Source organism: Lontra canadensis, unplaced genomic scaffold (assembly GCF_010015895.1).
Source record: "Lontra canadensis isolate GAN:19392208 unplaced genomic scaffold, GSC_riverotter_1.0 scaffold144, whole genome shotgun sequence".
Taxonomy (NCBI): Eukaryota; Metazoa; Chordata; class Mammalia; order Carnivora; family Mustelidae; genus Lontra; species Lontra canadensis.
In genome coordinates this window covers 552,494-577,581 of record NW_022631138.1, presented here as the reverse complement: position 1 = coordinate 577,581, position 25,088 = coordinate 552,494, and the positions used below count along the sequence as shown (strand labels likewise).

At 50.3% G+C, this 25,088-nt stretch overlaps 1 protein-coding gene across 2 annotated transcripts in view; it reads left to right on the top strand.

Annotated features, from left to right (window-relative positions):
• The window catches only part of KCNIP3 (potassium voltage-gated channel interacting protein 3), an 80,598-nt gene that overhangs the window by 30,495 nt on the left and 25,015 nt on the right, over positions 1-25,088 (top strand). The window lies entirely within an intron of this gene.

Genomic DNA, 25,088 nt, shown 5'->3' with positions numbered 1-25,088 from the left:
TGATACCAGCCCTTCCCGCTTCCCCTCCTGCCTCCACATCCTCTCACCTTTGGAGCAGAGGGACACAGGGATCTGGAGTTCCTGGGCTTCCATCTCCCTTCCATGACACATCTTAGCTCCTGATGTCCTGAGCTAGGCCCAGGACAAGCTGGGACCCTCTCTCCAACATGCCTCCCCTCCCCTCCGCTACCCATGATGTGCCTGCCCCAGGGGCCAGGACTCACTGTGCCTTCAGGTGGCAATGGTTCCTTCTTGTATCACCCCCAGAAACCTCAGGAATGTGGGGCGAATCCCAGTTGTTACATAGGAGGGCCTTCTTTAGCCATCCTCCTGGGTGTGGGTGAGGGGACAGGTGCAGACGGGGGCCATGTCCACACCCTGGGCTTGTGCCTGACCTGGGGTAGCAGGCTATCTGTAGCGATCTAACACAAATGCTTCCCAAGATAGACAGACCAGGCTCCCGACCACTAGTCTGTAGCCTGGTACAGGTTTCCCTAGTGAAATGAGGAGAGACGGGGCTAAGCTGACAGTCAGTAAATTAACTGCATTCCCTTTCTGGTCGTTCACATCTTCATTGCCTTTTGAAAGAATGCTGAAGAGAGGGGCGCCTGGGTGGCTCAGTAGGTTGAAGCCTCTGCCTTTGGCTTAGGTCATGGTCTCAGGGTCCTGGGATTGAGCCCCGCATCGGGCTCTCTGCTCAGCGGGGAACCTGCTTCCTCCTCTCTCTCTGCCTGCCTCTCTGCCTACTTGTAATCTCTTTCTATCAAATAAATAAATAAAATCTTTTAAAAAAATGCTGAAGAGAGATGGGAGTTAAGATTTTTAAGTTTTTTTTTATGCCCTTGCAAAATAAAAGATGAAATTTTTATGCCCTCTTCCAAATATGGGGGAAAACATGAGAAGTATATAAAACCCTGACTGAGGCTGGCTGGAAGAAAGGGGGCTCCAGTGGTGGGACTGGTAGGCAGAGGCCAGGGACAAGGTGGCGAGGGCAGATGTCTTGGCTGGGACCTACAGAGAACATTCTCCCCACTGCCCTTCAGAGCAAGGTGCAGCCCTGATGTAGTTCACAGGCCTGGGGTCCCCACTCTGGTGACCAAGAGCTGGTCCCTAGAGGGAGGGACAAGCTGAAGATTGGACCTGAGCGGTGACCTGAATCCTGATGCCAGAGCAGGGAGTGTTAGACAACACAGTCCTCAGAATAGTGCAACCCAGAGCAGGTGAATGAGTGAGGGAGTGAGCAGAAGGAAGAAAGGAGCAACCAAGGAAATGATTGTTCAGTACTGACCCACATAGTCCAGCAGGAGGGAAGAAGCCTCATACCACCTCTAAGTTTTCAAAAAGAAAGCCACAGCGAATGGAAGGGTTAGCAGAAACCAGTAAGTCATGAGCAGCCTGGGATCTAAGCTGGGTGATTGCATGTGGAGGGTCCCCAGACAGGTGGGAGGCTCGTGGTTCCCAGGCCACCGTCATGCTGTGGCCCCCAAGCAGAGAGGCTGCCCCAAGTGGGGAGCAAGGAGCCTGGGGGTGGGTGCAGGTCAGGCCGATGAAAAGGGCCGGGAGCCTTGGGCTGGAGCGTGCAGGAATAGGAAGGACAGACTCCCCCCACTCCTTCTCCTGTCCCCTGAGCCAGTAACCCCAGCAGAGAGTGCCAGAGGGTGGTCCTCATTACTGCTCATTCCTCACTTCCTTTCCTCATGCCCGCCTCTCCCACCCGAGGTCTCTCCCAGGAGGTGGCCCCCGCAGAGCGCGCTCCACTCAGCAAGCAGCCAGAGGCGGCTTTGCGAACTTAAGTAAGTCATTGTCCTGCCAAAACCCTTCAGTGGTTTCCCTCGAACCTTAAATAAATTCAGGGCCCTCTTCTTCCTCTGCAGGATGTTAGCGCACGCCGTCCGCTCTGCCCGGAGCATGGCACTGGGGGCCTTTCTCCCCCTTCGGGTCTTGGTTCAAATGTCACCTCCTCAGAGGACTGGTGCTATCAGATCACAGTGCCAGTACATACCGGGTGCCAGACCGAATGGCATTTGGCAAAGACCACTCTCAGCGTTGGGGATTCAGCCGGACTGTCCACTAGGCCTTGAGCTTCCCTGTGTAGATGGAGCCAGCAAGACTGGGAGGCTGACCATTTAGTTCAGGTCTAGGGATCAGCTCTCCCAGCATTACCGGCCACCCCAGGATCCCAGGATCCCCTTGCATTTAGGGATCCCAATCCAATGGCTCTGAGGTGACATGCAGGCTCCCTGCTTGCTCTTCCAGGAAAGCCATGTGGTTCTACCCAGGATGCCTGGAGGCAGGGCATGGTTTCTATTTGTTGCCAGTTTGCAAAGAGGCTTCTGAGTACTGGCTGCAGCCAGGGCAAGGGGCTGCAGGGGAGGAGACAGAACTGCATACTCCCTGGGTCCTCAGCCATCCTTATACTGATCCTGCTAGGTGGGCATCACCATCAACTCCACCTCCTGGGAGGACCTGAGGCTTAGGGAAAATCTTGTCCATCTGTCTGTCCATCCATCCATCCATCCATCTATCCATCCAATCAATACATACCCACAAAGCACCTACTGAGCCTGGCACAGGCTGGGAGGGAGGAGGAGCTGGGAGACCTTCCCTTCTGCCCTCCCCTCCCTTTCAATGCCCTGGCTCAGCCCTCCCTGCAAACACACCTGGGAACCCGCCATGGTTGGACTTCAGGACCAGGCTTGAGCTGGCTGTATTTGGGGGACCTGCTGCTGGCCTGTGCTGGACAAACCTGGAGCTCCAAGAGCCCTGCACCTTCTGGAAGAATGGGAGCACAAGCGAGGCTCTTATTCTTGGCACACCCTGCCCCCCAGGGAGATTTCAAAGTCACCCACCTCCCCATCTTCCCTGAGCCTGGGAGAATGAATCAAATACGATGGCAGATGCCACCCGCCCCCACCCCAACCCCCAGTCGCCTTCATCTTAGACCTGCTGAGAACTCAAGGCTCAAATGGGGAAACTGAGGCCTGGGAGGGAAATGGGAACTGTCCAAGGTCACATAGATCTGGGAACTCTCAGGTCAGTGCTCTTTTCTCTACTCCTCCCAGTTCCCTTATCTTCAGTGTCTCAGCTTGAGAAGCATGAGAGGCCCAGAGAGAGAGAGGCTGAGGGCTCCATCCCAGTACTTGGAGAAGGGCGGTAGAATACACCGCGGACACCTGAGCCATTTCCAAGTGCTGAACGCACAAGGGATGTAGTTGAGTCGAGTCTGTGGGGAGGCTGGAAGCCACGGTGTGCTGGCGCGTGCTTGTGTGTGTGTGAGTGTGCGCACACGCTCGCCATCCACACGTCCTCTACGATCGGGGCGGGGGGGGGGGGCTTTGAGACTTAACCTGTGCATTGGGGAAGACACCAGGTGCTGTTCTTAAAGAAACAAGCAGATCCTTAGAGACTGGCCAACTGACTCCTGGGAGAGCCTGGCCTGTGCAGGTGCCCCCAGAGCCGGGCTCTCAGGGTGGAGGGGCCGTTGGCAGAGGTGAAACAGAAGCAGCATTCTCTTTTGGCCGTGGTCTTGGCCAGTACTTAGATGTGTCCTCAGGCATGTAGGCTGCTGGCGGGTGGCCAAGCTACCTCTTGGGGGTGGGGGTGCCACGGAGGAGGAGGAAAGGGCAGAGAGTGGGTCTCAGCATAGCCCAGAGGTTTCTAGAAAGGGTAGGAGGGGTCTGGACTGTAGTCCTGGCTCTGCTACTTACCAGCTGTGTGACCTAGGGCAAGTCACTTGACCTCTCTGAGCCTCAATGTCCTTATCTGTAAAATGAGGAGTGGTAATAGAACTTTCTGCTCTGGGCTTCGGCAAGGATTGAGTAAGCTACAGCGGTGACTCGGGAATGCCCAGCACATGATGAGTACGTCGTAAACGCGCCGGCTCCTGGCTCAAGGCTGAGCCTCAGAGTGGCTCCGCAACAGCCCTGTCATACTCAGATGACCGACAATGAGAGCACCCAACTTCTGAGACTTAACCTCATCCTGTACGGCAACTAAGAGTCCAGGGTAAGATAGGGGCCCCTGGCATTTGCTCCCATGTGGTCCTGAGCCAGCAGGACTGGCATCTGCCGCATGTCAGCCCCCCTGGGGTCACACCGGGAGCGCTCGCGTGCCCTGAGGTAGGCTTCAGCAGCCCATTTTACAGATGAGTGCTGTGGTTCATGGAGGTCAAGACACCTGCCCAGAGTGACCAAGCCAGGAGAGCCCAGCTGTGTCCGACTCCCGGACCCATGCCCTTAGGGAGCCTCCGCCCCAGGGGACCGGGGGAGGAGCTTGGAGTTGCAGCCCTCTGGTGGGCCTGCGGCGGGGTGGTCTGCCGGGCAGGGACCCCTGTGTTAAGTGCGTGGCTGGCGCCCATATTCACAGTTAAGCCGAGTAAATATTTACAGCCATTATGGCAATTGATTGCCTTCGATCCTGTGTGCCGCTGTGAGAACCCTGCTTACTCATGCTTTCTTAAAAACAGCCTCTTCTCTCACACGTCTTTAATAATTCAGCTTCTAATTGTCTCCAAACGCAAGTCCGAAAATGCCAGCTCAGGGCCTTTGTCCCTGGGCTGGTGCATCTCCTTTCCTCCCTACCGGGGGTGGCAGAGGGGCTCACCCCTTTCCTGCAGCAGACGCAGGCCTCCAGGCTGTGCCTGTGACCACTTCCGGGAGAGCCTCCGGCCTGCTGGGTGCCGGTTGCCCCACCTCTGGCTGCTAAAAGCGGCAGTGACCAAGAGAGCTTTGGAGTAATTGAGTTTCAGGGCTGAGAGGGGAGGAGGGAGGAAGAAGGAGGCTGGAGGGGGAAGGTGTGGCTACTGCTCCCCAGGGAGCCCTGGGAAGCTAAAGAATAGGGAAGGCAGGGGTGGGGACCTGGGGGCAGCTTGAGGTGGCAGGACAGGCCAATTCTGTATGGGTCTCTGGATACACTTGAGACCAGAAACGGCCCCTGTCCTGGGCTGGGGGAGGGGGTGGGGCCTGACCAATGTTTAGCGGGTCCTGGGAGCCAGGTCTCCAGTGCTGGGCTTCTGGGCTGGTATGCAGGGAGTCTGGGGGAGTGGAGTGTCCTGGGGCTGTCCCCCTGGCAGGGTGATGGGGATACTAATAGCACCATTCTGAGCTTATCTTCCCTTCTTCCATCAGGCCCAGTCAGGGGACATGGGTTCTAGGGAAGAGCTGCCTAGCCCTCCCCCTAAACAGAATGTCTGCCCCGTGAAATCCTCATGGCCATGAAGGTCAGACCCCATGAGACAGACACCGTGGCAGGTACAGCAAGGAGGAGACCAAGCTGTGATGGCCCAACCTGGCCCAGCGGCCACTTCTGTAGAGGGACTCTGGGCCAGAGCACCAGGGCTGTGGCTCCCAGTCCCTGTGAAGTCCCTGGGCTCATGTGGGATCCCTGTAAACCTCTGAGACTACTCTGCCCTCCGGCTCCGACTCTGGCTCCAGCTCCAGCTCCAGCTCCAGCTCCAGCTCCGGCTCCAGCTCCAGGCCTGGCCACTCAGCTGTGCATTCACTCAACAAGCTAGCAATCTTGTCTGCCAGGTGCTGTTCCCGGCCCTGGGGACATAGCCGGGATCTAAGATCAAAATCCCTCTAGTTTATAGGCTATAAAATGAGATTGATATATAAATTATATATTTGAAAGTAATAGGGCTCCAGAAATTACACAGAATGGGAAGTGGGGTGAAGGACCCAGGGAAGGGCTTGGAGGGAATGTGTGACATTTGAGCAAAGACATGGGGGGGTGGGGTTTGAGAAGAACCTAAGGGAAACTTTTCAGGCAGAGGGACAGCACAGGCCAGAGCCAGGCATGTCTGGGGAACCGGGAGATGCTCAGAGAGGTCACGGGCACGGCAGCTGGAGAGCGTCTTTGTGAAGCCCGCTTCGGGAGGCTTCAGCTGGTGGTAAGGAGTGAGGTGGAGCCCAGGGATATGAACAGAGTGGTGTGGGGAGCCTAGGAGCTGCCTCCTGGTCTGAGCCAGCCCTCCTGCTGCTGCTGCTGCTGTGAGAAGGAAAATAAGCCACAGCGGCCAGGCAGGTGGCAGGGTCCTTGTGGCCATCAGGCTGGGGCAAGGTGCAGGTGACAGAGACGGTGAGAAGCAGGCTGGTCCTGGAAGCATTTGAAGGTGGAGCTGAAAGGATTTGCTGACAGATGAGTGGGAGGGTGTAAGAGAAAGAGAGGAGGCTGAAGATAATGGTGAGGTCAAGGTTTTTGTCCTGAGCATCGGGACCTCTGAACCATTGTTCATAGTGGTGGGAAACAGAGGAGCAGACCTGGTGTGGGCGAGGGTGGCGGGTGGTGGAGGGGGTTCCTTAGCTGTAGCATGTTAATTTTGAGGCATCTAAGGACATCCTAGTAGAAGTGTTGAGGAAGCAGTTGGTAGTTGGGATATGAGGTATTTGGGGACTGAAGGGAGAAAATTGGGAGTCATTGGCACATACACAGGATTGAAAACCAAAGGACTGGACAGAAGTGGTCTAGGGCCAAACCAGGCGCACACACACATGGAAAGGTCTCTGGTTCCTATGCCCATCCCCTGAGCTTGGCCCTGGTGTCTACAGAAGGTCTCTATGGTTTATTCTATTCAGAAAAGCACTTATCCATGTTCCAGAAATTGACCTTGATCTAGTTCTAACCATTGGTTGGGATAAAGGCTTCCAGTTCTCCATGCTTCTTGATCTAGATGTGGGACCTGGACATTGCTGGGCCAGCCAGAGCAGGAGCACCCGCTGGCCAGGGCAGGCATCTGCCCCATCTGGGCCAGTGAGAGCCCTTTCCAGATTCTTTGACAGTGAATGGCCTTGTATCCAGAGATACAGTGACACAGAAGCCTGGCAGCTTCTAGTAGCCAAGAATAGAGCTATGTAGAAGAAGCCATTTGGGTGTGAGAGGTGGAGAACTGTCTGAGCCCACGCTTCTGGCCTTTCTTGTCCCTTTCTCTTCCTGTGGTTTGGTTTAGGGGCAGATAAATCCCTTTGCCTGAGCCAGTTCAATCAAGGGAGCCCAAATCTCAGTAGTCAGCTGTAGAGAAGAGGCTGGGACAGGGGTGCTGGGGAGGTTCGGAACTCAAGGGAAACACTGATTCCCCTAAGCCCTGGAAAGGCTCCCCCAAATCAGGCCTACGAGGGGCACGGGATGCACAAGTGGTTACGGAGGCCAGCACCGGATGCAGTGCTGAGAGGGGTCAGTACTGACTGAGATCAGTACCGTTGGTGATCTGATGATACTGAGTCCATTGTTTAAACAGACAGATAAGGCGTGTGTTGGTTCACTTGGGTTCCCAACAAAGGTTTGACTGTTGCTTTCCTGGTTTGTTGATTTCTTCCACTAAAGATCTCAGGGAAACAATGGGTATATGGAGGAGGTTCATACAGCGGTCAAGGTGGCTGGTTTGGGGTTTGGGGTGCAGGGCCTCTCCCTTCCCATTGTATTCTGGGTACAGGCCTCTCCAAGGTCCCCGTTCAGTACCCAGCAGCATCCATACCAGAGGACAAACTAGACCAGGCACCACCGTGGAGCAGGGTCCAGCGGGCATCACCCCTCAGGGCCCGGCACACCCCAGGGCTTGGCGAATGTCACCTTCCCACTTACCGCACGCCTGAGCGAGAAGGTAGCCACGAGAACTAAGCTCCCGCAGGCGCTCTCCTTCCGTCAGGCGAGGGAGACCAGGCCATATGATCACAGCCCACACATGTGCTTCCAGCTCTCCCAGGAAGGGCAGAAGGGATAACCAGAAGAGAATGAGGAAGGGGTTGCCTAAGGTGAGCCAGAAATCGTGAGGAGTCCGCAAAAGGCAGAAGGCAGGTGGGATCACACTGAAGGAGGAAATTGGGGAAAGCAGAGCGCGAAGGTGCGGAGAACATGCCACGGCTTTCAGACCTGGGTGGGTGGCCACAGAGGGCAGAAGGGGTGCGGAAGGAGAAGCTTCTGGCGGAGACACCCACCCTCTCCGCCGACCCCTTGTCTTCGCACACAGGTGCCCACCTGAGATCAGAACTAAGGTTGGGCATGAGGACCTAAGAAGCCGAGCAGTGCTGGGGGAGACTGGCTGTGCTCAAGAGCACAGGGAGCCTGGTCCCAGAAGAGGAGTGGTGGGTACACCCTACCACCGGCCACCCCACCTTGCCTCAACCTCCCTGCGGGGACAGAGTCCCAGGCGCTTGACATTGCAGACGTGGACGGCTGCCCGAGAGCCCCCAACATTTGAAGAAACCCAACCACATCAAAGAGAAGCATTAAGCTCAAGTGAAATGAAAAAGCAACCCCCAAATCGACAGAGTTACTAAGACAAACAAAAGCAGAAGAACAGAATAAATATCGGAGATTTTCTCAGAGATTTAAGAGGACATCATTTGCCTACAGAAGAGTCTCGGAAGTGAAGGGTGGGATTGCCGATCGCCCGCAGGTCACAGATGGGTGCAGTAGCCGAATGGTTGCCCTAAGAAACAAATTAATGAGCTTGACTCTGTAACCTAGAATTTCTATCAAATTATATATACCGAAAAAGATGAAAATATGACAAAGAATTGCGTCATGGGGCAATTTTGCAGTTTCTACTTGCTCCTAAAAGGAGTAAGCAAGGGGCATGTGGGTGGCTCAGTGGGTTAAGCCTCTGCCTTCGGTTCAGGTCATGATCTCAGGATTCTGGGATCGAGTCCCACATCAGGCTCCTTGCTCAGCAGGGAATCTGCTTCCCCTGCTCCCGCCTGCTTGTGATTTCTGTCTGTCAAATAAATAAAATCTTAAAAAAAAAAAAAAAGGAGTAAGCAGGTATGGAGAGAACAGAGAGGAGAAATGCACGTTCATAGAAACACTGTGGGAGTCATTTCATTTCCTCTCCCAGCAGTGCATCGAGGAGCTGCGGGGAGACTGAAGTGACTTCTCCGGGACCCCGCAGCGACTCAGAGGATCTTCTCCCGGTTCAGCCTCACCCCAGAGCCCGGGACCACGCTAACGGAGACTTGCTGACTGACATGCTGGAACAGCGTTTCTCCAGGTGTGGCCCGCGGAACGGTAGCATATGTCATGTGATCAAGATCCTGGAGTCAACTACGTTTGAGAAGTGCTAATCAGATGAAGCTAAACAAATTTTGTCTTTGTGACCTTTGGGAAGACTTTTTGCACCACCACCCCCCGGGCCTCGACTTTCCTCTCTGTTCAGTGGGAATCGTAACGACATCCCGGGCTATCTTTCAGGTTTTTAGAGGCTCAAAGGAAACAAGGCATGTCACGTTGCACGTATGATTGTGCAAATATGGAATATCCTGGCTCGTGTGAGTCCCGTCACGAAGTCCTCTGTGTCCTCGTGCTTCAGGCTTCGACGGGCAGCTGTACAGACCCAGCTTCTCATACATCATTGGGAAATTTGCCCCCCAGAGTCTGCTCTTTTGGTAAAAATGTTTGTGCTGAGAGGAGCCCCGTGTGTCTGTCCTTGAGCCCCGGCCCTCAGGTCAAGTCCAGGGTGGCTGGGCTCCATCTATCATGCTACCAGCAGCAGTGGGGCTGCGTATGGTCCTCCCACCCCTCTGGCTGCAGCCCCATGTCTTTTAGAAGTTCGGCACCGGGGGATGAGGGCTGAGGAAGGAGCCTTGACCAAGGAGTTGAGAGACCTGGGCTCTTGTCCCCACTATGCCACTGTGTGACTTCACAGCCCCTGGCTGGGCCTCACTTGTCTCATCTGCGAAATGGGAGGAAATCACTGCAGGCTTTCCCACCCACCCCTAACCAGATCAGGCAGCAGCTAGAGAGGTTATAAGGAAAAGAGCACAGGGAGGGGAGAAGAGGGAACAAATGTCTTGTTTCCCTTGGAATAAAGCCTAGTCTGAACCCTCACCTTGACTTCTTGGCTCTTGCCTGGCCCTGCTTCTGCCCCATGCTCTTACGGCCCCTTCAACTGGCTCCCCTTTTGTCCCCACCCAGTCACCACCTGCTCACTCCTGGTCACACTATTTTCATGGAGCTTCATAGTCAAATCCTCTTCCCATTCCTCTTTGTCTTCAGAGCTGGGCTTGGAAGGGTTCCAGCTCCCCCTGGGAAACCGGTTCTGGGTCTTGGGTTTGGGATGGAGCTCTTCACAGTACGGCTCCCGCTGCCATTGGTGGCCTGCCCCATTATAGCTGTCTCATGGTCTGCCTCCCTCTGTGGAACATATGCTCCTTGAAGCCAGCAGCCACATGTGACACGTTTAATGCTGAATCTTCCAGGCACAGAGTAGGTGCTCAGTAAAATATTTGTTGAATGAGCCTCTGCCTCCTTCTAACTCTGAAATCTTATATCTGTCTAGATTGAAGGAACATTCAAAAACCTCCTCTGGGGAGTGCCTGGGTGGCTCAGTGGGTTAAGCTGCTGCCTTCAGCTCAGGTCATGATCCCAGGGTCCTGGGATCAAGCCCCGCATTGGGCTCTCTGCTTGGCGGGGAGCCTGCTTCCCTTCCTCTCTCTGCCTGCCTCTCTGCCTACTTGTGATCTCTCTCTCTCTCTGTGTCAAATAAATAAAATCTTAAAAAAAAACAAAAAACAAAAAAACCTCCTCTGGGTCTAGCTAACAGACTCCTCTGGCCCTGACCCCTCTCCCACGATGGCCATACAAGCCCTCTGAGAAGGGTAGTGTTGGAGTGTTGCTAGGGACCTCCTTGGAGCAAGTGCTCAGGTTAGAACCCCATGCTTCTGGAGCGCAGTAAGAGGGGTGCTGTGTCAGGATGAAACAACGTTATGCACGGGAGAGCCTGGGAGAAGGTCTGGCCCATAGTTAGCTCTTGGTAAATGTAGCTGCTATAATTATTAGTCCCCCGTTCCCTCCCCTCGCTGAGCTCAGAGAGAAGTGTGGACTGGCTGAGACTTCCCAGCCTGTGGGAAGGAGGCAAGGGTGAATCGCAGATCTGGGATTTTCAACCCGCAGCCCAGGGCTCTGGCTTCTCTCCTGCTGCTTCCCATCTCAGACCCCAAGGTTTGGATTCCCAGGCCATTCATCTGCATCTGGCTGACACAGGGCATCAGGAATCAGCACACACCTCCCTGAGCTGCCGAGGCCACAAGAGCTGAGACGCCAGCACCAGGCATCTTGGGTGGAAATTCCCCAAGACACCCTTGGGCCCTCAGCTTGAGTACAAAGAAATGCTTATGTCCAGACTTCTTCACAGATCAGCAGCAAGGATGGGACTTCAGAGCACTTAGCATCAGTGTCATAAAACATGAGGATTGATGACCCCGTGTGACTGGGGCGAATGCCAAGGAAAACAAGCAGACTTGGAGTTGGCCAATGATGCTTCTTGTGTACAATTTGTGTGAAGGGCCCCAGCCTAGATTCAGCAGGGTGTTAAAATGACATGATACTAGTCAACATATGCACATAGAGCCCTCCCACATGCTTGGGGATACCTGATTTTCATGACAGTGTAAGGGGGTGGGCCACAGGCTAAGGAATGTTCCCCCCACTTTGGAGATGAGGAAGCCAAGGCCCAGGGAGGTGAGAAAAGCAATGTATCTTAGGTCACAGAACCTTCGATCTCCTGATTCCCCATTACCCAATCCTCTTGCCAACACAGAGAAGTGGAAAAGCTAAGTTCAGCTGAGAAAAATTAATTTACCCAAAGAAACATGGTGGACATTGTGCAAACTCTAAGTGTCTGCATGAAGTTGCTGAGAAGAGCTGTATTTGGCCTTATCCAGTCCTGTCATTCTGGGCTGGTTGGTTCCTCTACACTGGACCTGTATAAGTGTAAGAAAAGATGTAGGAAGAGATTGGAAGTCCTCCAGATGAGAAAGGGAATGGGAATCTTCTATCACAGGGACCTAAGGAGTAGGATGAGGGTCTCTGAGGACAAGGTGGCTTCAAGTGTCCCTCTTTCCATTACCTGTTCAGTATTCCTAGATTCTTATAAATCCTTGGGACAATACATGGGGATTTGGATATGCCCTGGGTGCAGGTAGAGACATGAAGAGAGATCCTCTTTTCCTGACAATGTGTAATCAAAGGTCATTGGGCAATCAAAAGAGAGTTTTCCATAAGTAGGTAGTAAGGGGTCTATGACTATGACTACTATGACTCCATCTTGTGACAACTGGAGACATGTCCACATGTCAACAGCTCAGTTCTCTCATGCCTTCCAAGTCTGTCCAGACCACAAGAACCATGGGGAAAAAGGTTTGTTAAATTAAGGAACATGAAGTTCCTTTCCTTCCAGAGACCACTGGCCCTGTTTCTCGGATTCTCAAGATGCTGAGAGATCCCATGGCTCCTGTTAGGGGCAAAAACTTATTCCCAGAGGCTGATTCTGACATGAGAAACTCCATCTCTTTTGTACTTCTAATGGAATGTGTCTACTGATGACAAATTCTCTGTTTTTGTTTAACTCAGAGTGTCTCAATTTGCCCTTCATTTTTGAAAGACATTTTTGCTGGGTATAGGATTATAGGTTGGCTGGTTATTTCTCTTTGAGCACTTTGAAAAAATGTTATTCCATTGTATTTTGGCTTCTGTGGTCTTTGTCACAAAGTCTACCATCATTTGTATTATGTCCCTGAATGTCTTTTTACTCTGGGTGTCTTTGAGATTTTTCTCTTTACCTTTAATTTTCAGCAGTTTGACCATGATCCTAGCTATGATTTTCTTTGTATTTATCCCATTTTGGATTTGTTGAGCTCATTGAAAATCTGATTTGATATCTTTCATCTGTTTTGGAAATTTTTCTGCCATTACATCTTCAAATTCTGATTCTGTCTCTTGCTCTCTCTGCTTCTTCTGGGACTCCAATTACAGTTGTTGGGCTTTCTAATTCTGTTTCTTACTCTGTTTCTGCTTCTTCTGGAACTCCAATTACACATTTGTTGGGCTTATTTACTTTGTCCCACATTTTCCTTATATTCTTTTCTGTTTTTTTTTTCTCTAACATTCAATTGTAGTTCATTCACATTTATTGTAATTAATGATGTGGTTGGATTTCCATCTGTCATTTTGCTACTTTTTTTCTATTTGTCTCTTTTTTGTTCTCTGTTCCTCCTTTACTGCCATTTATTGTGTTAAACATATATTTTATACCATTTCAATTCCTCTATTTTTAACACCACATCATTTTGACTTACTTGCTTAGTGGATCTTTTAGGATTATAATATACATTTTAATTATAACAATTTACTTCAGAGTAATATTAATATAGTAAAATATAAAAACTTTCCTCCAGTATTCTACTGCTTTCCAGCTAATTCCATTATTTCTGAGAAGACAGCTATTAATCATATCATTCCCAGCTTGTGATGTGTCATTTTTCTCTTGCTGCTTTCAAGATTTTCTTTGTATTTCAACTGTTTGACTGTGATGTATATGAAGGGGGATATCTTCATGATTATCATTTTTTGAGGTTTTTGAGCTTCCTAGATCTAGAGATTAATTTTTTTTTATCAAATTTGGGGATTTGGGCTATTATTTCTTCAAATGTTTTCTTTGCTTTTCTCTCACTCTCCTCTGTTCTTCTGGGACTGTCATCAGATTCATATTGGTTTATTTATTTATTTATTTATTTATAAAAGATTTTATTCATTTACTTGAAAGAAAACATAAAAGTAAATGAAAATTCTGAAGATGAAAAGTGAAATAACTGAAATTTTAAAATTCATTAGAAGGACTCAACAGCAGATGTGAGCTAGCAGAAAAAAGAATCAGTAACTTTGAAGATTAGTAGAAATTATCCAATCTGAAGAACAAAGAGAAAAAACGTAGAAGAAAGGTGAAATGACTCTCAGATATCTGTAGGCCAATATTAAATATACCAACATAAGGGCTCCTGGGGTGGCTCAGTCGGTTAAGTGTCTGCCTTTGGCCCAGGTCATGATCCCAGGGTCCTGGGATAGAGCCCCACGTTGAGCTCGTGCTTGGTGGTGGGAGTCTGCTTCTCCCTCTCCCTCTGCTTATGGCTCCCCCTGCTTGTGTGTTGAGATCTTTAATACTCACAGCTTCTACTGACCTTTTGTTTTTTTCTTAAGCATGAGTCACATTTTCATGTTTCTTGGCATGTCTGCAATTTTTAATTGAACACTAGGTCAGGGCCACGAGCAACTTTATGTGGTAGATGGTGTCTGCTTCTTCTGCGGGTCACCTGTGTTGTCAGGGCTGGAGGCAGTGAGAGACAGATGTGGGTTCATTTGTTCTCACTTTTTCTCACTTTGTATCCAGGCTTTTCCTCTATATTCTAGTCCAGTTGACCCAAATACAGCAACTTCAGGCATATGTAGGGACAATAGCCTTCCATGGACTTCTTATTCAGCTCCCCCAATTGAGTCAGGTCTCATCTTATAGTAAACCCTTTATTCTCTCTATCACTCTCTGTTCTATAGCTATATTCTCTATCAGTCATAGTGGTTCTGCTTCCCTGATCAACCCTAGTGATGCAAATTTCCAATTCGCTGTTAAAATTTAAGCTTCATCTTTTCATTTGTTTTGTCCATTTCTTTTTTTTTAATTTTGGAAACATGTTATAGTTTTTTTGAAGTCCTCATCTGCTAATTCCAAAATCTCCATCATATCTGTATGTTTCTATTAAGTTCATGATCAGCCACTTTTCCTTCTTCACATGCATAATACTTTTTAACCTCATGCTGATTGATGTGCTTGTTATGCATGTGAATGGTATGTTGTAGGGGTTCTGGGTTAGCTCCTCTCCCTTGAATTTTGTTTTGTCAGGCAATTAACGTTCTGGCAAACCACACTCATCCTGTGAAAGCTTGGATTTAGGCTTGTTAAAGTATATCTGTTTCAGCTTTTTTCTTATGTATAGAGTGTAGCTCTTCTTCTAAGTCATTGTCTTAATCCTAAAGTGTAGCCTTCCTGGGACCTCAACAGAAAGCCCAGGTTGTTCCCGAGTGAACTGGCTGGGCTCGACCTTCAATATTTCCTCAGAGTTGTATGACTCGTGAAATCTCCGTTCAGCTTTTAGTTCCCTCAGCCACTATTCTCTGCGAGCCCTCCTGGAGTCTCTCCCTGCTCATGAACAGCCTGACAATTGACCAAGGACCCAAGGGATATTTTTGTAGATTTTGGGGGCTCTTCCTTCTCTGTGCCTCCCTCATTTCCAAATACCTGCCCTCTCAAATCAGGGCCACCTTAACCATCCTGAAGTCTGATCTCTATTTCCTCCATCCAGTGTGACCACCAGTGCTAGGATGTTTTGCTGCCCAGCATTTTGAAAATATGGTCAGGAATAAATAAGAAATGAAAGTGGGGATCATTTAATGTGATTCTCATGGATCATTGTCCTATATTAATTGATGTCCAGTGCCTACATATAATTGTTTTACATGTTTTGTACAGATTTTATAGTTATTTCCATTGGTAAGGTAAGTTTGATGTCAGCTACTTCATCATAATTAGAATTTTCCTTTTCTGCACTCAACAAGGCTGAGAGAGGTAATGCCATTTGTATAGTTAAAAACACAGATGTGTTCAAACTCACCTGTGTTCTTGCTTGGTCTCTGCATGTCAACAGGATATACAATGAATCCTTTCTCTGTGATAATAACAGAAGCTTTAGCCCCTATTGAATACCTCACATGGGTGAAAGTCACTGTTCTAAGTGCTTTGCATGTGCTAATTTATTTTACCCTCACACTTACTCTGTGACAGGTATTATCATTCCCATTTATAGTTGTAGAAACTGAGTCTTGTTGAGGCTTGTTACTTGCCCAGGGTCCCATGGCTAATAAGTGGAAAGGCCAGGATTTGAATCCAGGCACTCTGTCTTCAAAGCCTGCACTATTAACCAATATCCCACACTGTCATTTAAAAACAATCTTAAGATTAAAAAAAAAAAAAGTTTTGTTATATAGGCACTTGTGTGGCACAGTCAGTTAAGCATCCAACTCTTGGTTTTGGCTCAGGTCATGATCTCAGGCTTATGGGATCAAGCCCCATATTGGGCTTCATGCTCAGCATGGAGTCTGCTTCAGATTCTCTCTCCCTCTCCCTCTATCCCTTCTGCTCGTGCACACACATACTCTCTCTCTTTCTCTAAAATAAATCTTCAAAAAAATTTGTTATGAGTTATGAGAAAATCACTGTAGGAGCAGAGCCTTAAATATAGCTTTTCCTCCCAGGAATATGCATTTGGAATATGTAGAATCTGTCGGCTTCCTTCATTTTTCTCAATGAAGTTCCCTCCTTTCCAGTCTTTCTGCCTCTACCTGGGTGCAGGCAACCTTCAACTTTCACCCAAACTTTTCCCTGTCCTCATCATGGGCTTCTCTGCCTCCAGGCTTGTTCTTGAAGTAGCAGGGCCAGAGAGGAAAGGCAGGAAGCTAAGCAGAGGAATGCTGGTGAGGACTGGGGCCAAGAAAACCAGCACAACCACTGAGCTGGAAGGTGGAGGAACCTATAGGTGGTGAGGAGAGCAGCAGAACAAACAGTTGGAGCCCTTAGTTGGGGTTTGAACAATTAGAAGAAAGCTCCCAGGCAAAAGACTGGCAACCGGCAAGGAGCAGGCAGATATCAGGCAAGACAAGAGCCCCAAAGAGCCATTGTGGTCAGCACAGGAAGTGGATGGGTAGGTAGAGGTTGTGAGGCACATGACCCATCTCTCTGTGACACTGCCTTCACAGTACATTCAAACAACAGCTTTGCCTCTTACATGGTGAGCACTTGGTATACATCTCTTAAGCTTCAGTTTCTCCTCAGCTTCATGGCACAAAAACCTAAGTAATGGTGACACAAATGAGACCAGGGTTTAGTTTTCTCAAGCAAAGACAAATCCAGAGGTAGGTAGTTGTTAGGTTTAGTTCAGCAACTCAAGCCATCACAATTCAGGAACCTATGTCCTTCTCTCATGGCTCCAGGTATAACCATCATAATCCATTCCACAAAGGATTGGAGAGAAATGACAAAAAAGGTAGATTCCATGGAGCCTCTCCCACTCCATTTAAGGTGGTTTCCAAGGAGCCCCACCCAGTGGCTTCTGCTTATATCTCATTGGCCTAAACTGTGTCATATGGCCATCTCTAGCCACAAAGAAAGCTGGGAAAAGTAGTTTCTCTGCAGAGGACATTGTTGCCCCCAACAAAATTAAGGTTCTGTTAGAGAGAAAGAAGGAAAGAACAAATCCCAAGTCTATGCAACCAAAAATCTCTGCCACAGGGGTACATGATGTTATTTCCTCCATAATTAGGGTCGACATGAAGATGAAACCAGGTAACTTTGTAAAGCATCTAGCAGATACCTGGCTCAGACAATAGCAGTGTATATTCTCAAACTCAAGGAGCTCTTCTAATAGCCCATCTAAGGAAAATCCCCATGAGAAACTGACTCTGTAGAACGCTCACCAGGACCATCCAGAGTTAGGGCTCAATAAATATTTGAGGCATTGACTTGTCTAAGTCCCATCCAAGGAGAGAGCATCAGCAGAGGCTGGTGAGACACAGTCTGAAGCCTTTTTAAAGCCCTGTGTTGGAGGAAGTGGACTCTCTTTACTTGGTCCTTGGACCTAGATACTCTAAGAGAGGGGTATGAATGCAAAAACTGTAGCTTGTCTGCTCCAATCTACTCCTTACTTCATCCCTCTTTAGATAGCTGTGGTTCTAGCCCCAGGATCAGGTGTCTCCCTTCCCCCTTCTGCTACAAGTAGAACTGGGTCTTCTTCCTCACCCTGGGGGTGGTCCTGATTGATCTGAGCCATCATGTTTGCATTAATTAGGTTAGATCAGGTGTTGTAGCAATGAGACTCTCATAGCTCAGTGGCCTAAGGACAAAGTTTATTTCTGTCTCCTGTGACCATCCTGAAGTGAGTGCTCAGGTTGGTGAGGGGCTCTACTCCATGCAAACATTCAGGGCCCCAGTGATTTCCACCTTGTGGCTCTGCCAACTCTTCGCTATCCAAAATTTGGAACTGAATTCAGATAATTTTCTAAGATACCTTTCACTCATGAGTTCTCATACTTCTTATCCAAAACTCAGGACTCTCATAGATTTGGATGTGACATTACGCTACTCATGACCTGAGCTTACCAAAATAACTCTCACATCTGAATTAAGAAAACATGTGGATTTGGATAGTGAGGATTCTTGGGCTACCCAGGCTGCAGTGGAAGGAGAAAGCTTAACTAGCTACCTTAGTTCTGTTCTCTGGGTCCACCACCTTGCCCCTTGTCCTCCACAGTCCCAGCCTTGTCCTCCATTCCCTGTCCATTTCCCTCTGGGCCACATTTGAAGTAGGCATTGGGAAGCATGTCCTCCTCTGGAGCCATAGAGTTTTCCAAGTTTTCTGCTAGTGCAAGTTGGGAAGGTCAAGAGTTGTGGATCTTGATTACTCACAGGCTTTTGGGGCCAGACTTCTGACTTCTACCACAGTATTATTCCCTCAAAGACTTGGTCATTTTCTGGTCCATTTTATTCCAGTCAGTTCTGTGTTCAGTAACCACTATCAACGTTCTTTTCTGAATATAGTTCTCCTATAGTTGCTTTATTTCTTGGCTTCCTTCTTCTACCCATTTCTGTCTCTCACTTGAGGCCATCTTTGTTTGGCTGATAAATCTGAAAAGACCTTTGAAAAACATTTTCTGCAACAATCTTATTTCTACTGCTTGGTCCAAGTGTTTGCTTTGCTAACATTGTGAAGCCTTCGGTACCTTGTGTCTCTCTCTTCCTTTCTTCCTCTATTTTCAAAATAGCGAGCTCTCCCCTTATTATATCTTTTTCTTTAAGAGATTTTTTAAAGTTTATTTCTTTCTCCTTTAACATATCAGGGTGAATGTTCTAGCTTGGTGGGTGGTTCTGTTCCATGCATGTCATTCAGGGACCAAAGTCCCTTCTATCTTGTGGCTCCACACCCTCCTCCTCTTCCAGACATGTAAGGATCTGCATGACTGAGGCTGGTCATTGACATGTCTGGGTTCCTGCCAGTAAGAAAAAGAGAAGAGAGAATGATGAGGCTACTCATTCATTGACTTAAGGCCTCCATCCCCAAAGGAGTACCCATCTCTTCTACTGTTATGAACTTACTCATATGGCCACAACTAATTGCAAAGGGGTCTGGGAAATGCTGTCACCACTGGGCAACCATGTGCCCAATTAAGGCTTTTTTACTTTAGAAGAAAGTAGAGGAGAATGAGTTTTGGTGTAGAGCCAGGAGTCTCTCCTATAGTGCTGGTCTCATTCCTCTTGCCAACAACAGATTTAGGCATGGCATGTGAAATAATTCCAGTCAAGAAACACTAAGAAGTGTTCATGGGAAGCTTAATGGGTAAATTTTTTTTCACTATTAAAAAAAGACATAGCAAGAGATGATCCCATCTTTCCCAGGACATTGTCACATCAATATGTGATGTCTGGAACTAGGCATCCATCTTGTGTCATGAGAGGAGCAGGTTGTGGGTAAGGTTAATGCCTTGAGGCTGGAGATGTAGGTAGATACATGAACCCAGGTTCTTAATGATACCCCCAGATCTGAGCTGATTATCCCTGGAGCCACCCTCGTGCTGGACTTGTGTGTGTGACATGGTGCATTTCCTAACAGTTTAAGTTAAAGGAATGGAGAATTTCTGTTACCTGTAGCCACAAACCTCCCACATTTCATCTGAGGTTGGGCCAGAGCAGAGACTGTGTGGATGGGTTCTCTGTGGTCCCCAGATGTCTGTCTGATTGGAAGATTTGGGCAATACCATAAGGTAAAGTAGACCCCTTTGGTGTCACTTGGTGTTTCTGGCTCTGAGGAAGTGGGCATCTCCAGGAACAGGGTCCCTCATGCCTGACTTGGGAGGCTTTCACTTTCATCAGCTTGTCAGATTCTTATAGCTCACTGTTTGACAAGCATGTCACCAAGTGACTCCATTTTACAAAAAGGAAAGGGAAGCTCGGAGAAGTGGTGTGCCTTGGCCAACTCTGCCAATAGATTAGGGTTGGAACTAGGGACTTGGCCCTGGTTCTCTTGGACTCCCAGTCTGGTGCTCTTGCTAGTGATACCAGAACAGCCTCTGCTGAACTAATTAGAGGAATATCATCATCTGATATCCCATTAATTATTTTATAAATACACTGAGGCAGGCACTAATTATACATTCAGGAAGCTTACCATCTGGTGGCAGAACAGAAACAAATCAATGAATACATAAATAGCTAAACTCACATTACAAAGAGGGAAGGGGATGGGGGGCATAGCAGAGCAGGGACTAATAAGGGGAGCAGGTCAGGGAAGATACTCTGCAGAAGTGATATTTAAGTTGAGACCCAAAAGACAAGTAGGCACTAATTAGTTGGGTGAAATGGAAGAGGAGGAGGAGGAGGAAGAACATTCATGGCTCAGAGAAGAGCATGCTCAGAGATCTGGAGAATCTTGGGCCCATTCAGGTAGCTGCAGGTGTGGCTGGGGTCATTTGAGCAAGGGAGAGGAGGAAGGCTCTTACCATGCTGGTGTAGAGGGGCATGACAGGATTAAATTGAAATCATAGGCTGTGGAGCTGGAATGTTTGGGTTCAAATTCTGATGCTGTGTATTAGGTGTGTGCTCTTAAGCAAAGAATTAACCACTCTGTGCTTCAACGTCTTCCTCTTATCAAGTCCCTACCTTATTGGGATCTATGAGAAATGAAGAGTGGTGTTGAAGTGCCTGGTGCATGGTGAGTGCTTAGTAAATGTCAGCTGCTCTGATGGGCCATAATTAGGATTTTGGTCTTTGTTCTATGAGTAATGAGGGTTGCATTGATTAAGACCCTTTTGGTTGCAAGGAGCAGCAACCCAACTCACATTGGCTTAAGCAACAATAGAGAGATTTATTGGCTGACATAACTGAAAGATACAGGTTTAGGTGTGCCATCAGGCACAGCTGGATCAAGGCATAGAACTTTGTCAATTGGCTATTTTCTTTTATTCTGTTTTCCCAAGAAATAACTTCCTTCTCCAGCTTCCTGTTCCCACATGGTGGCAGAATGGCCATTTAGCTGCCACAGTGAATAAGAGTGCCCCTCCTGTTTGTCCCAGGGCCACTCATGGAGGTCTCTCACTGAGTCCCAGCAGGTACCCACCCCTGAATAAATCACTATGGCAGTGGAGGGGTGGTGTGCAGTGGGAAAAGAGGAATTGGTGTTGGTTGATCAGTTATATTGCCAAAGCTGCAAAATCACAAGGCTGGCAGGGACGGGGGTTCTACAAAGGAAATTGGGAGGGCTGTCACCAAATCAGAGAGAAGAATGTCAAGCAGGCAAACACAACCAGTGTTGAGTCAGACAGCCACTAGAAGTTTTAAGCAAGGGAAAAACAGGATCTTACGTCCATCTTGAGATGACCACTCTGGTTGCTGAAAGAGGGAGAGACAGGAGGAGGATGGAATGGAGATGGGGAGAGTTGCTGGCAGCTGACAGCAGGAGTCCAGGAAAAAGGGACAGTGGCATGGCCAAGCTCATGGCAGTGGAGCCAAGATGGTGACAAAGAGGCACAGTGCTGGAGTTTGTTGGTAGACTGGGCAGGAGTGGGACAGGAAGATTCCAGGCTAAGCCAGGGTTTTGGTTCTGAGCAGCTAAGATTGAGCTTGAAGGAGGAGCAGGTTTGGGAGAAGGAGGGGCAGGTTTGGGAGAAGCCTGACAGGCTAGCTCTGAACATACCGCATGTAAGAAGCCTTGGAACATCCATGGGGAGGAGTCCTAGAGGCATTTCTTTGGGATGTGGAATTCCACTTGTGGACATTCTTGTTTGGTTCCTAGGAAGTATGAGAAAGAGAAATAAACTGAATAATGACTGTTTTGCCTAGTAGATTGCACTAGAACCAAAGGGGGCCTGCCCTCTGGGAGAGTTGAGACAGGAGCCACTTGCTGAGCTGTTTGCTGGGCATGGGTCCCTCAAACAGCATGTGCGTAGCCCAGTCCCTGCCTTAAAAGTCAAAAGACCTTTTAAAATCCTTGGGCAACTACGTGGTCAGTAGGCTGAGGCACCCAATTAATGTTTGGTCAAACAGACAGGTCCCAACCCACAAGAGCTGATAGCACAGCTGTGGTGAGAGAGGAGAAGCACGGGGTGACATGGGAGATGTCCGGGCAGACAGCCAAAACACGGTGCAGAATGGCCCGGCCCAGGCAGCAGAGGCCATGGCAGTTCTGAGGAGAAGGGGGTTGGTATAGGGCTGGCATAATCTGGGAAGGCTTCCTGGAGGCAGAACTGGACTGGTAGCAGTCTTCCAGGCACAGGAAGACCATGACATCAGGTGTGGGATGCCAGGCTAAGTTCAGGGTGTGCCCTAGACCACCCCAAAACAGCTGGAGGTCCAAAAATTTTCTAAACCAGGACATCAAGGCCTCCAAGACCCTCCCAGAGATCTTGAAGTCTTCCAAGAGAGGGCCTGGGACTCCCCAGCCCTCTACTATCACTCCGGGTAGAGCGAGCTGCTACACATTGTGCCCTGTCTTTCCCTACTTCCGTGGCAGTCTTCAGCACCCTGAAGGGCAGGGATTTCTCTGTCTGTGCCCCTCCCCCAAGACAGGGAGCTGGCAGGGATCACTGTCAACAGCCAGCATGCTCCTTGCCACAGGAGGCACTTGGGGGATGTTGGGGAGGGCACAGCTGAGAGCTAGGGAAGGGAGCTACAGCCAGCTGGGAAAGGCCTGGCCTGGGACTTCATGGGTGTGGGGAGGATGTATAAGGTCTGGGGGCTTGTCTGCCAGCTTCCCTGTCTAGGTCCCATGGAAGCAGGGAGCGTGATGGGGCCATCAGCCCAGCCTCAGTGGACCTGGTTGGCCCCAGGGCTGGCAGGCCCCAAGATCCTGAGTGAGCGGGGGAGTCAGCTTCCCATCCATTAGGCCCCTGGCCCAGGCAGCTAATGCCGAGCGGACATTCTGCTCTCATCCCTGGTATCCACTTAGGCATCGTTAATATTTTACGCCGCAGAGCCAGGGGATCAATGTCTCATTTATAGCTCAGTGTTTATGAGCAGTCATTGAAGTTTTCCCAGGGAAGATGCTCAGGAGCATCAGGGGAAACTGAGGCAGGAGAGCAGGGGTGGACCAGCTTCAGGAGGACCCTCAGCATGGCTTCTTTTGCTTGCTCGGTTCTCTATCTGCCCCCCTCCCCCCATCTATCTCTCATCTGGCACCCTGAACACACCCAGCTCCAAGAATACATCATAAGAGGCCATCAGAGCCCATGACACAGGCCAACCCTCGTCTCCCTGGATCTTTTACAAGCCCCTGGAAAGGTGGGCTTGTCATCCCCATTTTAGGAAACAGGCTTAATGTATTCTTAACCAGACCATTGACTGAGGACTGGTGGCAACGGGCTGGGACACAGGCTAGATTTTACTCAGCGTGTAAGTGTGTAAATTATGAGAGTCTTGAGCTTTTCTAAACTTACACACTTTAGCAACTCATGTTCTCTGGCTATCATTAGCGTCTCTGCTTAGAGTTCTTGGTCAGTGGAGACTCACCGCATCCCACTAAATGCAATTGAAAGCTGTGCATTTACAGTTCTTTAAAAATATCTCCAATAACTCAGACTTTTAACCAGGTGTGTTAAACACTGAGGTTGAACTGCACCAGCCAGAAGAAACCCAGCAGCCTCTCTCCCACCTGTTTCCCCTGGAAACAGTGTGGTAGGCTGGCCCAGCATCTGCTCTGGAATCCAGAAGGCCTGGGCTGCCCCTTGTTCCTTCCCCGGCCCAACCTCTAGGCCTCGGTTTTCTTAACTGTAAAATGGGGACGAGAAATGCCCACTGGGGCAGCCCTTACGGATTACGAGTAAACCTAAAGGCTCGGTTCCTGTACCAGCTCCAGAAGGGCCCTGGTCCACGCATGCTGCTGTTTCCCGCCCCACCCAGGCACCGAGTTTTGTGCCTGGGGTGCAGTACACGTTCAGTATTGGCTGAACGAATGACCCAGTGGGTAGCAGAGACTCATACATGGAAGCTACTATTGTTCAGACCCTACGTCCAAACAGGCGTGGAACGGGGCTGGATTTCTCCCTCCACTAAGGCAAATGGAGAACTTCTAAAGATCTTGGGAGTTGGAAGCAGCCCGAGCCTTCTCCCGCTCTAAGCCCGGGGCTGGCGAGAACCCCCGCAGAACGCAATGCCCGCGGGAGGGCAGCAGAGAGCCACGGCTCGGGCCCTCAAGTCCGGGAGTTCGGGGACTTGGAGGATCCCCGGCTCCGCCCTGCCACGCCCCCTTCTCTCCCGGTCCTTTCCTATCTGGTACCTCCAGGCTGGAAGAGAGTGATTCACAAACGAAGTAGCGCTCCTGTGCACTGCCCGCGCGTTGGACTTGACATCCGTTTAGCTCTTTCCCACAGCCGGAAAGGCAGGCGGGCACCAGCCCCTCTGTATGGAGGAGGAATCGGCAAGTCCGTGACTCGACCAAGGTCACGCAGCAAAATCAGGAGTGGAACTCAGTTCCGTAGTCTCTAATGCCAAAGCCCACACTCCCTCCAAAAACCTGGAGCCCACGTGGGTTTCCGGAACTGGATAACTTTGGATACCAACTTTTTCACTTCCAGTGGGGGCTAGACCAAGGCCAAGTTCAGTCTCGAGCCGAGACCTGGTGGTGTGGGAAATACCGCGGGGTGAGAGGGCTTTCCCGATTCTCCGAAGGCCGGCTCTGCCTTGGCGGGCGGGGCAGGGAGCGGCTGTGGCAGGCTCCGCACCCCTCGGCAAGGAGTACGGATCCCCGAGTCCTCGCAGAGAGCGATGCTGCGGCTCCCTTCCCCTCCGGTCCCCGGCCCCTTCCCCAGCCACTCAGCCCCCACCCCGCACAGGCAGTTGGGTGAAACCACCGACCGCTTGGTCTCGGTGGGGTTGGCGGGGGGTGGTGGCCGCGCGCCAGGCTCCGTTTGAGGGCTGGGCCGCACGGGGCGGGGCCACCTCCCTCCGCCCCTTCCCGGGCTCGCGCGGGCGGGAGGGGGGCGGCCGCAGGGGACGCCTCCCCGGGTGGTCGCCGCGCCTAGGCCAATGAGCGCGCGGGTAGCGGCGATGAAGGCTGGGGCGGCCGGGAGCGCCCGGGACCCCCGCCGCCGCCGCCGCCGCGCCCCTGTGCCCCGGCGCCCTTGGGGCTGGAGACAGGGCGAAAGAGGCGCGGCGCCCGCGCCGGCCATGGAGGCGTCTCTGACCCGCGCAGGCCGCCCGAGCTGCGCTCCGCGCCGCCGCCGCCGCCGCC